This window comes from Pogona vitticeps, chromosome 1 (assembly GCF_051106095.1).
Source record: "Pogona vitticeps strain Pit_001003342236 chromosome 1, PviZW2.1, whole genome shotgun sequence".
In the NCBI taxonomy this organism is placed as follows: Eukaryota; Metazoa; Chordata; class Lepidosauria; order Squamata; family Agamidae; genus Pogona; species Pogona vitticeps.
Genome location: NC_135783.1, coordinates 107,052,997 through 107,069,554, shown reverse-complemented (window position 1 = coordinate 107,069,554; position 16,558 = coordinate 107,052,997). Strand labels below are relative to the sequence as shown.

General features: G+C 40.4%; 1 protein-coding gene across 8 annotated transcripts in view; it reads right to left on the bottom strand.

Moving 5' to 3' along the window:
- BACH2 (BACH transcriptional regulator 2) overlaps positions 1-16,558 on the bottom strand; it is a 221,447-nt gene that overhangs the window by 151,128 nt on the left and 53,761 nt on the right. Inside the window, exon 1 of one of the 8 annotated variants that reach the window (XM_078380652.1) lies at positions 13,741-13,818. The exons of 6 other annotated variants lie outside the window; for them this stretch is intronic. The gene's annotated coding sequence lies outside the window, so the exon portion shown is untranslated. Of the gene's footprint in view, positions 1-13,740; positions 13,819-16,558 lie in introns of those variants that run through there. One more of the 8 variants, XM_072998726.2, reaches the window with a different exon arrangement.

The window sequence follows — 16,558 nt, the reverse complement described above, 5'->3', positions numbered from 1 at the left end:
ATTTACTGCTGAAAGTTACACTACTGGCATATAAGATTCTGGCCACTGGGTGCGACACAGAACCCCATCACAATGCTTTCAGAAATACACATTGTTGTTGAAAATAGCCTGGTATTAACCCGGAGAGCTGGCTTACCCACTTTGGATGTCAAGGGGTGTCACTACTTATTGTGCACTGAACAGTCCACAATAAAGGGGTCTATTGGAGCAGCAGTTCCTAGACTATGTGTCTCTTAGTGTTGTTGACTGAAAAGCACTAACAACACAATCCCTCACCACTGGTCATCCTTGGGCTGGCCTTCTGGGAGCTGAGGTCTAGCAATATTTAAGGAATCGCTAAGGAACAACTACATTAACTGATGCTGCTCCCACAATGACACATTTGGGAAACCTGCAATTGCTACATTTCTATCTGTCTTACAATGATAAAGAATACAGAATCACTATACAAAAACAATGTGATCATTGTATAACCACTCATGAGGCAAAAGGAAGAAGATATACATTGATGTTAGCTTGTCATCAGATAATCCAGCGACACCCAGTCTCAGCTACAGCTGCAATTAATCTTGCTGAGACTGCCTTCTCAATCTCTCTTCCTTTACCTGCACCAAACAAGAGGCATTCTTCTACTAACAAAAATTTGGCAGCTAAAAGAAACATGCAGATGATTCCAGTAAAAATATAAAATTCAGACAGTAGCCATGACTGAGTGGTAATGTAAATACTTTGTATGCCAAAGGTCTTAGATGGATCCCTAGTTTCCTGAGTTGAGAGCTAATGAAAGGCTCATGTTTGAAATTCTGAAGAGGCACTGCCAGTCAATGCCAACAGTTCTTAGCTTTGTGGGCTAAGGGATTGACACAGAATAAGGCAGCTTCCTATGTTTGATTACAGTATGTACTAAGGCACATAGCTTCTGATGTCGCAACCATCTAGATAGCAGCACAGTTGGGCTAAATCAATGTATTTCAAAAATTATAGGAATGAGTCCATTTATTAGTCCTCAGAGTAGACTCAACAGATCAATGGGACGTTAGCAAGTCAATACTTCAATAAATTAAAATAAATAAATGTAGTTCCCATGGATTTATGACTGGAATACTACTTGTCTTCACTTAAGGCAAAGTTACTTACACTTGTGTAAATCTGCTGGGCATTACACACACAGAGCCAGAGTTATACAGGTCAATCACATGATTGGTCATGTAGTTCCCATTGTAACTGTTGCACAATGTGCCCATGGAAGTCCTTTGTGAATAGGACTTCTACCCTGGCATGATTAGTATCATCACATGTGTGATTCAATGTTATGCAACTGTAGCTTTTCAACAGGATTTCAGCAAATGGGGCTGACCTAGTTGAGGCTAACAACTGGATTTGGGCCCACAGTGCTTCTTTTAATCAAAAAACTCTTAAAGTGTAAACTCTTCCCATACAAAACTATATTAATAATCATTATTGCTGGTGTCCTTATCACGGTATAATAGCCTTCTCTGATCACAGTACAACAGCTCCTCCACTTCTGAAAAATTACCTGAAATGTGGAACCAGCTCCTGGAGGAGCTTCACCTGGCTTTCTCACTAGTGAGATTTAAGAGGCAACTGTAAAGACATGGCTCTTCACAGAGGCCTTCTACTCTGACCCTATTACATCTCCACTCAATTATTTGTTATCTGTATTTTTGTCATCTTTTCCCTGTTTTATGCAGTTTTATTAATGCCCTGGTGCCCTCTGTTTTATATGGTTAGATTATTCATGGTTTTATCATACTAACTATTTGATTCTGTATTTAATGTAAACTGCCCAGAGTAGTGCTGCAACACTACTGGGTGTGGCACGCTAAATTGAATGAATGAATGAATGAATGAATGAATGAATGAATGAATGAATGAATGAATGAGTGCTTAGAGAAAGGAATTCACATGTCCTTCCTGCCCTCAAACCTTATCCATAATTTCCTCTATGTCAGGACCTCCAAATGCAAAAAAGTTAAGAGCAGGTCTCTTTCCACAGATGCTTGCTTGATGTCAAGGTACTTAATCTTTAACCTTACTCTATTCAGCCTCTTCAGACTGATACATCACTATTTGTTTCCAGTACAACTTCTTCCTTCACCTGTCCACATCTAGGCAGCAAACCTTGTCCTATGCGTTACTCATACACACAGGGATTTAAAGTCAGCTCTTGTCCCTCCATTCTGCACTGACTCCTCCTTATCTCCTATCTGTACTTGCTTCCCTCATCCCCATCTGTACGAAATAACCTATCTGCGAGACACAATAAATATGCCTTCTTACTGAAGATAAAGCCATTTTTAGTAAAAGACATTGCTCCATTTTAATGTTGTGCTTTGCTTCCTACTTCCTCTCCAAAGGCTCTGATCCATAAGGAAATGACACCAGGATTCATAGCTTTTTCTGAGAATATTTGCTGAAACCTGCATTTCAATCATTCAGCTTCTTACAGAATACAAGGGCCATACCAGTGAAGCCAGAAACTATTTCAGAGTACCATATTTTTCCCTCCATAAGACGCACTTCTCCATAAGACTCACCAAATTTTCAAGCCTCTCAAAAGGTCCTGGGAGCTGGCGATTTCGCCCATGCTGGCCCCGTGGGGGGTGGGGGAGCATTGCAAGGGTCCTGGAAGGCTCCCTCGGACCCTTGTGACGCTCCCCCCCATGGGGCCAGTGGGGGCGAATTCACCACCTTCGCTCCATAAGACGCACAGACTTTCTACCCCCCTTTTGGAGGGGAAAAAGTGTGTCTTATGGAGCAAAAAATACGGTAATTCTTTTAAGCCATCAGCATAATTTCTCATTAGTTCTCTTGCCTCGTTATGGAAGATTACAAGGATATGCTTCTGCAAATTATATTATCATAAAAGGTAAGGAAAGTGATGAGTCAAAAAACCCATGCTTCTATAAATAGATCGGTCACAAAGTCAATGTGATCTCTATGGTAGATGTGACCTGTTCACACCTCTATTTATTCAAGCATAATATATGCCTGCTGAATAGTTAGCAGCAACTAGACTAGTGTGGGACTTAATTTAATTAATGTTTATAAAGTACTTAAAGGTGCAGACAATCATATAAGGTAACACTGTTGAATCTTCTTTTACTGACGGGAACACTGAATTCTGAAGGGAAAAAAGGCTAAAAGAACAGATGGTGATCATTCTAATGGTCTTGTCCCAAAGCAAATTTCTGCAATAAAAAAGACCTGACTGCATGGCATACCGAGAACACCAAAGACCCTGAGTGATGACACTGTGCAATGCAATTAATAAAGAGCATAAACTAAGAATTAGAAGGCATGCAGTTCAACTACTACCTCTGTCATGAATTCAAAGGACACTCAAGGCAAGCCACTCTTCTCTGACCTTCAACCCTTATCTGCAATTGCTGCTAACTATTAAGCACCCACCCTTATCTGTAACATGCAACCATTAGAGAACAACTGAGTATCTTGCTGAAATGACGGTGCCTCTTTCAAGTCAGTGAAACGTGCTATATAAATGTTAGGCGTTATCTTCCTCTCTATGCCTTAAAAAAAAATCCAAAACAGAACATGGATGAAAAGCATAAGCAAAAGACCCTTACAGTATTTTATACTGGTTTCCAGCTTTTGGAATTTGGATTTTCAGGGCCACAAAAGTCTTGCATACTTTAAAAAACTCTTCACAGAATTCCACTCAAAAACCTCCTCCTCACTAAAAGGATGGGAAACTCATTTCTGGGGGATGGGGATTCAGTCTTCCCTCTGACGTTGCCTGCCCCCTCTAAACACCTAGGAATGTTTAGCAGAACATGGGAGAAGGTATAGGAAGCTACATAAGAGAGGACTGACAAAAACACATCCCCTTATCCTTTCATGACCAGGATTTTTCCCTGGAAGAATTTTCATGGAGCCATATTCCTAGCTCTTCCATAAATGAAAGAACCCTTCTATTCATAAAAAGGCTACAATGGATCCAAGCTAATGACTCCAAACCTTTACTTAGATGTAACATTACGTGCAGCGCCAGAGCTAAAATCAGGATAAATTTAATGTTCACACCACATATGTTGGTTAGTTTATCAGTGTCAGGATGTCTTCTGTTACAAACAACTGTTTCTGTGAATAACCAGTATTAGATTTTTTTAAAATTGAATTTTTAAAATTATAAATGAAGAGGGGGGTAACAAAAAAGGAGATAATAAACAAGATAGAAGCAGCTTACATTAATTTATATGTCTGGCCCAATAATCACTCTTAACATAGTCTTCAATGAACAGAGTCTGCCCTTTTCTGCACATCACTTCCTCTTGTCCTTATAGTTTACTATGTCAAACCCAATACCATCCCTCCCCCCTCCAGCTCCACCGTCTTCGTCTTTCTATTCAGCTGCAAGTCAAGGCAACATGTCATGTATCTGACAAAGTGTACTCTGGTTTACAGAAGCTTATGCTGTAATAAATCTGTTTGCTTTTAAAGTATCGGAGACTCTTCCTTCTATATAAGAAGCTAGTAGCAATATAAAAGAAAAAACAACGCCAAGTCTACCAAAAATGACTTACATGAGAAAAATGACACGAAACCAAGTTCTTCTGTTCATATGAGAACACTTGAGAAACAGCTTCTGAAGAATTTTTGCACAAACTATTTGCATAACCTCCTCCCAGGGGTTACACATTATAACCTTTACTGTAGACTCACCAATAATGCAAGCTCTCCTCCTGCCCATAATTTATTGCACAAGAGGGGAACCTGACCCGAAGAAGCTTCCCCTTCTGTCCCATGAGGCACTGCAAGAAGGCACCCCTCCCTATCTTTGCTATTAAAAGAGGGATGTCAACAGAGCTACACCGGCTCAAGGGATGTTTCTGAGAAATGCGGCACTGTTTGGCCTCCCAAACTGAGAAAGACACTGACTGACCAGGTAAAATGAGCTGGGACTAGACAGCACGCCTCAGTAGGTCACCATGAATGAGGAATTGCACAGAGGGGGGCAAATACACTTGAAAACCGCCATCTGGAGGAGGGCTCCCTTCAGGAAACATGGGCCGAGGGGTTAACAAGGGCTCCTTGATCAGCTGCACAGCTGCCCCAAAAGAGATGATCCAACTGATTTTTCAGCCATGGACCCAATGGCATCAAGGGGTATCAAATACTCCTGATTTGTATATTTATCCAAAGAGTTGAAGTTCTTGCAAGTCCTCTGTTCCACAAATATATGTACTTAGGTTTCTGGCTGCAGAGTCAGAGGTTGGGAGTTCAGTTCCCCACTATGGTTCCTGAGAAAACAGCCAATCTGTGTGACCTTGGGCAAGCTGTACAGTCCCAGGACGCCCCCAGGAGAAGGGAATAATAGTAAACCATTTCTGAGTACTCACTACCTAGAAAACCTTGAAAAGGATCACCATGATGGGGGATTATTTTTATTTATTTATGTATTTATTTATTTATGTATTTATTTATTTATGTATTTATTTATTTATTTATTTATTATTTAGCAAAAATTTCCCACACTGAGAGACAGCTTTTAAAACTGTATTTAAAAATTATATTTAACATTGATGACATCACAGATGCCTACACAGAAAAAAAAGAAGCCTATTTTGCCTTTCTGTATCATTATGTTGTGGTAGGTTTTTCCCCCAAGTGAGAGACTACCAAATATCTGTCTCTGCAGTATCTTTCAATTCAGTATGTAGGTTGATCTAAAAATACGAAAACACAAATAAATAGTCTGTCTGAAGGTATCTATTTTGCTGCCTAAGAAGATGTAGCTGTGCAGTACCATCCTTCCTGGATTAAGTACAGCCCATCACAAGGTGGCTAAATCACACACTCTTTTGCACTTTTTAGTAGAAAAGTCGGCTTTCTTTTTTTCTTTCTGGTTATACATTTGATATTTCTTCTGTCCACTAGATGTTTTCAAACCTACAACCGTTTCAAACTATTACAGTAAACATGCAAATTGATGTAGAACAGTTAGTAATCCACAAAACTTTAAATAGTTCATCTACTCATGCATATCTAAATAGTTAAATTTGTGGTTTAACAGACTATTAAAATCAACTCTGGCAACAACGTCACTCTGGATTCCTTATTGCCATCTACTAGTGGAAGAGTACAGAATCTTACATTTGTTTTACATCAATTATTGCACACAGCACTTTTCAAATTAACTGGAAAGGCAAGAGACAGCAAATTGGAAATTGACAAAAACCATTTTCTAAAAGTTATTACTAGAACTTTACCTTTTGATCAAAGTTTTTTTTTATTAGCAACTCTATGACTGTTATCCTGGTTGTACACCTCTCCATTCAACAATGCTGGGGTTAGGGGCGCCAGCATTGTTCAATGCTGTGTGGTTCAAAATCCATTTATAACTCTTATGCCCCCAAAACATAACTACTAAGTCTGAATAGCTGTTTTACACACACACACACACACACATACACCTTCCTCCCTCAACTTGCTTCAGCTTCCCAGCATGTCCCATCATCTCCCCAGCAGCCATGTGGAACCGTCACGCCACACCATCAACGACACAAGCCTCAGTAAGTCCAAAACTCACCTTGTTCAGGCCACTTCCCAGAAACAAAGAGCAGCACTGTATGTATGTAGGTATGTAGGTATGTAGGTATGTAGGTATGTAGGTAGGTAGGTAGGTAGGTAGGTAGGTAGGTAGGTATTTTTACAATTTAAATACCAAAACCATATTGCTCAAACCCATACAATTCAAGGGAGAAGTGTACATGATTAAGAATGAATTCCAAGAAATTTCAAAAATTATCAATAAAAATTACATCCTTTAATCCAGTGGTTCTTAACCTTTGTTACTCGGATGCTTTTGAACTGCAACTCCCAGAAACCCCAGACAGGACAGCTGGTGGTGAAGGCTTCTGGGAGTTGCAGTCCAAAACTCCTGAGTAACCCAAGGTTAAGAACCAGTGCTTTAATCAATGAAAGGATGGTGGAGTGGATCTCTACAGTAATGAAGGAATGAAACATACTGATTTTTTTTCCTAAACAGTTTACAATAATTCATGTCACACTGTTTCTGAACCACTAAAATGCCCTTGCCATTGTTATGTCAGACACTCTGCGTGCGTATTTGTGTCTATATACAAGCACTGCGGGAGGGAGAGAGAGGCAGAGGGAGAGCCAGGAGGGGAGTATGCCCCTTCACTTGCTTTTTGTTAGTAGAAGCTGGAAAGGCACAGGCTGCAGGCTGTTGTGAAGTTTTCAGGTTATGACAACAGTAGTGCTTTATTTTTCTCCATAAAAGGCAATGACAGCCATTTCTTCACATACAAGAAAGCACTGAAATAGGGCCCCCCAGTAATATAAAGCTTCATTGCAACTAATCCATTGTGATACTATTTAAAATCTATACTGTTATTTGCACAGCTCTTACTTCAGATTCTAATGTCTGGACATGCTCGTTTATGAAGAGTAGCATGTCAGCTTTTGGTACTGTATATAAGATACTTTTTTTGGCTGCTAAGGTATCAGGCAAACAAATGACTGCCCCTGCAACCACAAAACATGGGCTAACTAATAAAAGCCATGCTTGATCTTGAAAACAAACTCCAAAATTGCAGCATCGGGCAGATCAATAGCCTATCCACAGACAAAATTGTTCTTTCCAAATATTTAGATAGACAACATTATTGTTAACTTTCTTTATTCCTTAAATTGTCCGGTTCACAATACTGTAGGTTTCTTTTGATAATTCCACTCCCAGCCCAAAAAACCCCCACACAATTAGACAGTAACTTTTGAGACAGTAAGGACATAATATTTCTTGCAAATTCTGAACAAGAGAAGATGTGGATGTTCAGCCATACGAAGGATTCCCAGCTACTGAGAACATAACATGAAGGTCCATGCCATTACCCACTTAAAAAGTCTGAATCCCCAATTCAAACTAAAAACAAGTATTGAGATGAAAGGTGGTGGTGGTGGTGGTAATAACTGGAATCATAGGTGTCGTCATCATAAATTCTCTTATCAAAAGGTAACCACAAGAGAAGAAAAAAATACTGCTATAGAAAACAAATACAGTATATTTTAAACTGTTGCCGTGTGGTATACAACAACAAAGCAGTGCAGCAACACCAGAGTCTGACCAAATTTTAGTTATCCAGGCTCTAAGCTCTAGGGGAAAACCCTACCACTGAATGCACCCACACATTATGTTTTAAAAAAATATGTGGGGGGAAAACAGAGGCGATGGACTGAGGTTTTGGTAACCTTTTAGATACATTCCACGCTGGCAAAGCCCCACGCTATGGTTTGCTATTCTGAAAGGAAAGAATGATGAATCAATACTATCTTTCAAGATTTTCTTATTTCTTTTTCATCTTGTCTTCCACCTCAAAAGATATAGGAAAAAAAGCACTGGCATTCTGGTTTCATCCCCACCCTGCCCCCATAACCTCCTTTCCTGCTCTATCCTGATTTCCAGTCCCCTTTTCCTTTTCCTTCGACCTCTTTTTGTGGCTGAATGCTGGGGTCAGGCATGTCAAAGCCCGACACCATGGCTGCTGTCATCACCCCAGTCGTCCAAAAGGAAACAAATGGAGGATGGGAGAAATCATTTTCAGGCATCTTAGAAGTGGCAGCAAGCTAACACATCAAAAAACAGGAGGCGAGAAGACAAGGTTCGGATTAACGCAAACCTCTTCGAATTCAGACAGTAAGCAGCGTCTTCTACAAATCTGTTTTATGTTCAGATCCAGAGATACCTGACATTCTTTGCTGCCTCACCCCACTCCCCACTGGTCATCCTAATATGCATCTTTACTCTAGATAGCCAATTATAATACTAAAGATTAGAACAGCAAACCAAGCTTGAACCTGTGATTCAGCAGATTCTAATGTCTCAGAAGTACAACAACCCCTGTGCTACTGAAAGACAGCAGTAGTCCATTATGTGTATTGATTTGCAGCACTTTTCTCAGAACTAATGATGTTATCTCATTAAAAGAGATAAATGCCTTTCAGGTCTAGCAAAGCATCTGCTTTTTATTCTCTATCACACTTTCCAGCAGAGCCCTCCACTGCAGTATGTGAAGCTCCAACCAAAATCCAGCACATGCCTATAAGAATTGCTAACCAAGCTATTCCTTTTTTAATTGGGTTTCACTTCTACTCTGTATTAATGTAAAGACATGTTGTGGGTGGATTATGGGGGGAAAGGGTGGGAGTTAAGGAAGCTTAAGGAAACAATTATGAAAGAAATCCCAGAAACAAATTAAAAAGGTGTCATTTGCAATTTCTGAACATTACTATTAACTATGGAATAAACAGTAAACTATACAGTAACGATTTTCATTAGAGTAGGTGAAATTTGAAAGAGTGACAATTATTCAGCTCTTTTCTACCCAGCAATACTACAATATGCAATACAATGTTTTCTACTTGTTAAATAATAATTGGCCATAATGAATGTTTTATACATAATTCCTTTCTGTAAGGGGTCTTTTTAAGAACACAGTTATTTAAAAATCTCTGTTTACTAGCATTACCAACATTCCTCCAGGGAAAACTTGACAATGAGAGAATACCAATCTTATAATTCCGAATGTTTTGACACCTTCCCAACTCCTGCATTATCCACCTAAGCATTAAAAAAACTTTTAGAAGTCATTGCCCTGATCTTGCTAGAGAAATGATTGTGAAGAAACAGACTTTTGTCTGATTATCAACATACAGAGTTTTGCCTGCAGACCTGCAGCTCTGTAAGAAGGGAGTGGGGAACAGCATCAGAAGCCAGAAATTAAGTAAAGCTGGAGTAGCTCACCTTGTTCCTTCCAGCTAATTTGAACTACAGCTCTCACAATCCTTGACCAGTGGCCAATTCTGATACACCTCACAGGAGTTCTAGGGCAAAACATCTAGAAAGTACTAGTTTGCAGTTGAGGCACACAGACTCCCCTAATGTACATTATTCCATGGCTGTCTCTATTTTGATGTCTTTAGTAGGGAAGACTGCTTTCTATTAAGACCAGGAATCTCTTGATGAGAGGGTCTTGTCTGCCAGGTTATTGACAACAACATCACGCTCCCTTCTGAAGCCTACAACTATTATTGTGGTATAGCTGAAGTGATCTGGAAAAATAATATACACTCTGAAATAGTACGATTTTCCCCGCATAAGATACATTTTTATAATTCATGATTTTGACAAAATGCAAAAGTAATGGCATTGGTTAGTCATAATATAGCATTTAACCACCTGCATCCACTAAGCTTTGAAAGAAATGGCAGTCTACCACAGCAAAAGATACCTCTATTTTAAAAGTTAATATCCCAATGCATTTCTGAGGAGAACTGTGCGTTTTTGTTTTTTTTGTTTTTGGTCATTTGCTAAATCTCTACAAAGAATGAAGTGCAATTTTCCCATGAACTGTAACTATACTGCACAGTGTTTGATAGGAATGGTACAAGTCAAAAGAGGGGTATCATCAGACATCACATAGTAAAACAGGTCTATGTGCCGCCACCACTTCCCAAAACATACTACAGTACTTCAGCAGCAAACACTCTTCACAGCAAGACAAGCACTTTCCATGCCATTCATGTTGACACATGAGGCTTGGCACAGTAAAAGAAGCAAGGTGAAGATTGCAGTGATATCAATTTTGCACTTCTACCTTCTCAGACATAAACATTCCTAATGGTCCTGAGATGCCATCATAGATGACAAGCTCAACATAATTTTACTTAGTCTAATGTTTATTCAAACGCTTTAGGTGTTTCGAAATTAGCCTTCCTCAATTTCTCACTATACGTAGCAAGGGCATTGGCTGAGGATGATGGAAAGCATTATCCAGCAAGCACATCTGGACTTTTGTAGATTGCCTTCTATGATTAAAATACCTATGGCTTCATTTTAAATGATCCCAGCTTGCATACTAATTACTTCCCTTTCCCCACAGCTCCTGCTTCACTAGGAGATTCCACAATTTGTTTAAACAGCCTGCTTTCAGAAACTTGCTATGCTGCTCCTGTTGTTTAAAATGGTGCAACTGAAACTTTTTTGAAACAGGACTGAACAATTATGTGCAGTGAAAAAAAATATTCAAAACATGTTCAAGCACATATTTAAGATCGATACACCATATTCTCAAAATAAAAAGCTTGCTCCAAATATAAGACAAAAAGAGAGAGAGTCTAACTGTTTGTCCAGGCCTAATTACACTCAGCTTGTTACCCTGAATCACATATTAGAAACTGGACGATGATGATAATTTTCTTTCCATTTATAATAGCTCAGTAAAAACTGCCTGTGCTGCATATACTAACATGGGAGGAACCACTACTGGACTTAACAGAGCTTATTTCTAAGTATTCACTACACACCATGGCTATATCTATAACCAAAACTTTCCACAATTTCACATGATTATAACAACATCTTGGGAGCATGAATATTAGAAATGCAAAGATGTAATAATAACTTGGAAATCACCTCTCTCTCTCTCTCTCTCTCTCTCTCTCTCTCTCACACACACACACACACACACACACACACACACACACACACACACACACACACACACACACAAGCTGACAATGATGTTTTGGAACTCAAATGGGGAGGGTGGCAGAGAAACAAACAATGAACGCAGCTGATGTGGTTAGAGGAGTGCCCAACATAGAAAGGGCTAAGTGCGCATCTACATAACCTCTCATACCAAATCTTCTGATGACCGGTATTACAGATGCCAGCCTTAGAGTCCTCCATCTAGCTGTGTGCACTTTGTAGTTAGCTCTCAGACAGGCATACAATTCACTACTTGATTTCGGCATGGTTAACTAAATTGAAATAAAGATTTTGCCTACGTTGGTTCGGTCATCAATCCAGACGACAGCCAAGAAATCAGAAGAAAGCTGAGACTAGGAAGGGCAGCAATGAAGGAGCTAAAAAAGATCATCCAGTGTAAGAAGGTGTTACTGGAGACCGAGGTCATCCACACGCTTGCCTTTTTGATCGCCACTTATGGGTGTGAAAGCTGGGCCATTAAGAAAGATGACAGGAAAAATAACTGATTCATTTGAAATGTGGCACTGGAACAGAGCTTTGTGGATGCCCTGGACCGCCTGAAAGACAAATGAGTGAGTTCTAGACCAAATCAAGCCTGAACTATCTCTGGAGGCAAAGTTGGCTGCACTATTTTGGGCACATTATGAGAAGGCAGGATTCTCTGGGAAAAGACAATAATGCTGGGAAACATGGAAGGGAAGAGGAAAAGAGGAAGACCAAAAACAAGATGGACTGATTTCCTAGAGAAAGCTACAGGCTTGAGTTTACAGGACCTGAGCAGGGCAATTGAGGACAGGACATTTTGCAGTTCGCTCATTCACAGGGTCGCCCTAAGTCGGTGGCAACTTGACGGCACATAACAACAACATGACATAGAAATCACAGTGGTAATAAATCTCTGTCCGGCCTGTACCCCTCAGCGATTAACTGAAGGTCTATATAGAAAAAAACAACAAACTATATAACAAAAAAGCACAAAAAGCTCTGCCTTCTTCTAGTCATTTGCTATGTGCAGGAATTTTCAATTTTTCTATCGGAGGATCACTTTGCCATGTGATCTGAGCCCTTCCAACCAAACCCAATCCCCCACACAGACATCTGTAAGGGCAGGCTCATAAGTAGGTAGTCTGAAACGGAAATATATACAGTATAGGGAGTCCTGGTTAGAGATAAAATTACAGTTCAACCAATCATATTGGTTTCAACACAACACAGTTCAATAATTTCAGACAAACTATTTCTGCAAGAGGAAAAAGACCATTTTTATGAACAGGATCTTGGAAAGCAAATTAAAACACAAAACCACAATCTCCAATTAAACACTTCTTTACTTACGCATGGTACCATTTCATCATGTACCTCCCCCCCCATATCTGCAATTTGTATTTGGTGAACACCATCTATTCAGAAAAGACAAACTCACAAATTTTGTTCTTATTCAAAATATGGAATCTGGTACATCTGTGATGTTTTAAAATCTCAAATTTCCTCCTCCCTCCCCCACGTACATCATGTCAGTATAAACAATTAATTATATCAGTTAAAAGACCCAAGTGTCATAAACTGGGATTTCAAATTCTACTTCATTACAATTTAAAATACAAAGCTGTCCACTGGTTATTCCTCCCCAACCTTTCCTTTCAAATCATTGTTGTGGCTTACAATAGCAAACCTTTTTGGAACACATCAGTGCAGTTTGCTCCATCGTGAAAGTCACCCCACTATGCATCTCATTTTTTTTTTTAGAATTGAGACCAAATCGCCCTCCTTGGTTTTCCCACCACAGGAACTCCATGAGTGGATTTAGCGCACTAAAATGCTGCACCGTTTCTCCAGCCCAAGCTATTCTGTTAAATAAATCTCTGGAAAGAAATGCCTACGTTGCTCACGTTACATTCCAGCTTTTCCTGCTACACCCCACCCACATCCCAGTCATGCTGGCATCAAGACAAAGCAATCTCCTATTGCATCACACCGAGCTTTTTTTTTTTCCTGAACACAAGGGATATTTTTTTACACATACACAAAATCCTGGTTTGGCCGCTATTGCAATTCATTTGTCAGAAGAACAGCCGGCCCGCCTCCACCACTCTGTGGATGCATATAATGTGGATTTAATTTTGTGGATAATCTGTTTTCAAGTGATCCTTCTGCCTCTACTCCACCCTGCCCTGTAAACTAGACATTACCTTACACAAGAATGAATCTGCTGCATTCTTCTTCGGAGAAGGCTTCTTACACTCGCCAGAATCAACAGGACTGCACACTCACCCCCACCCACCTTTTCCCTCTGCTCCCCGTTTCCCTCCCCTTCCCCTTCTCCCCCTCTCCTCTCCCCCCCCCCCCGCAGTCTCCCCCTTCTCTGCCTTGCTGTGTTTTTGTGTAAATGATCTCACATGACTCAACAAATCCATCTGCCTCAAGCAGGCCAAGTTTGGAGCCTTCCCAGGAGGAGGGAGGGAGGGAGGGAAGGACTGCTTTGTGGAAGAGACCTGGAGCTTTGCCCTTTCTCTGGCTCAAATTACCCGCCTGTCAGGCCTGACGGATTTGGCTAAAAATAAAAGGAAGCGGGCCATGAAAAGTAGATGAATGAGCTCAGCAGTTCCTTAGATAACAGGGGGGCCAGCATGGCCCGAAGTGCGTCCAAAACAGGAACTTGAAATGGTGGGCCTGTTAAGTGCAATCCTGCAATCCAGGGGACCTCTCTGGTTGTTAAAAACAATTTCGGAAAGAAATGTACTGAGAAAAAGACAGACAATAAATGCACAAGAAAGCTGACCAGCACCGGGACTCAGACAGTAGAGCATGTGAGCACTACAGCAAAGGAGAGAGAGAGAGAGAGAGAGAGAGGAAAGTGGCATTTTTTAAAGCTGCCCATGACATCAGCTTCTTGCTTGCTGCCAGAAAAGAGCTGAAAGTCGTTTGTGCAAGTGTGTGCCCAGAGCCCACAGTGGGTATTAAGCACTTAGCTTGGCAATGTAATGCCACACTGTAACAATCTGTAATGCGAAGCAGTCAGCAAAGCCCTGGATCTGAGAGCTATTTCTCCTAACTATTAACCATATGTTTGGCTCCTCAGCTATCTGAGCGGGTGTCCCAGCTCACCATCTGGTTCCCATCCACACAAGCAACTGTAAAGCACAGAGTATTTCCCTCTGGAGCCGCATGTTTCTTTCTATGTCTGCTGCGGCTTCTTTTTCTTCTTCTCCTTTCTTAAAAATACCCTTTTAAAAAAAAAAATCCCTCCCAGCAAGAGTTCCTTCTCATTCACCAGCCTGAAAGCAGGCTTTAGTTCACAGACTGCCCGCCAAGGTCCTTTACTATAATTATTCAAGAATGCACTGCTGTACTGTAAACAAGGCAGAGAGAAGCATTCCCATTTGTACAAGGGATCTCTCAGGGTTTGTGTGTGTGTGTGCGCGCGCGTGCACACACACAAACACCAGGGGATTAAAGCAGGCAATGCTGACACTTGATATAGAGTGTTAAAAATAGGGTGCATTCTCAACTGATCCAGGCGCTTCTGTGGCGCCCTTCATATGCACTCCTCTTTCTTGGAAAAGAGTTTAAAAAAAAAACAAGCACATACACAAAAACTCTAACAAACAAGGTGGACTTGATTATATTATGACAGATGAATAATGGAATAAAACATGTAAAGGATACAGTTCACACACACACACAAACATATAAAGATGACTCAGAAAGAAGGTAGGTTTGAGTGTTTTAAAGCCATGTTTGCTACACACTCTTCACCTTTAAAAGCAGCTTAATCCCTGTATAACAGCCAGTTTAGGATAAAGCAATGGCTGTCCATATTGTTGGCCTAATATTACGTCAATCGCAACCTAACATTTACCAATGCAGTACAAGTAACTGGAACATTCAGCAAGTTCTGTTCTTGCAATTCTAGAAGTTTAGATGATGTAGTCAGCTGTATGCAAAACTTTCAAAAGAAAGATACATGCTGAAAAATAGACAAGTTTCTTTGTGCCTGTTTCTGACTTTATGCCTGGAAATGGTTTAGGGGAAATGGAATGTTGCATTTTATTAACAGTGATTGTTGTAAGGAGTCAAGGGGGTGGTGGTGGTACCTCATTCTCAACCCCACCACGATAAAATATTGCTCAAGTTGAGATATCATCCCTTTTCCACTTGGATAATCTCTGGATCCCAAGAGGCGCTGGCCTCCTACTTGTCCTGGAAGTGATGATCCAGTCAGAAAAATTGAGTATCTGACCCTCACCATCAGGAGCTCAGCAGGAGTAAAGAAAGAAATTTTAAAAGACCTCAGCAGGAGTAGCCTCCTGAGCCAGAAAAGCACAGGGTAGAAAACAACACCTTACAAGTAATTATGTTGGCTTATGAGCATTTGCAACTCTGTCCCCTCCCCGAGTGAAGACCTGGGTGCCACAGTACATGCTACAGACCTCGGCCTTAAACACAGCACGAAAGCAAGAAACCCACAAGACAGTAGACGTACGTCTTCCTGACCTAGGAAGCCTCCCTCCTACACTGGACACACTGGCTGGTGATGATGGGAGCTATTACCTGACATTTCTGGATGGCACCAGGTTGAGGATGAAGGCCACAGTATGGGCCGCATATACTTAGAGACTACATACAAAACCTAGGGAGAGGTTCAATATACAGTACATGAGAGAGATCAGTTTTGAAAAATACATTTTCAAAATAACTTTTGAAAACAATTTCCTTTACTCAAGGGTTTAAAAAATTTGCCACGAAAAGGTTAACCAAGCCTTTATTAAAATTTTGGGGGAACTGTGGAGATTGATTTCCTTTTTTATAAAAAAAATAATAATTGATAAAAGGTACCCACTGCTAGTTCAAGAGCAGCTAACAATGAATCATGGTGGTTTGCAACTCCCACGTAACCAAGCCAGCAAGAACAGAGATCATGAGATTTGCAGCCTGAAAACATCAAGAAGAAGATCGTATCTGCCCATCACTGCACTAAGTGATAATCTTTAAGTCATAGAGTCTTGA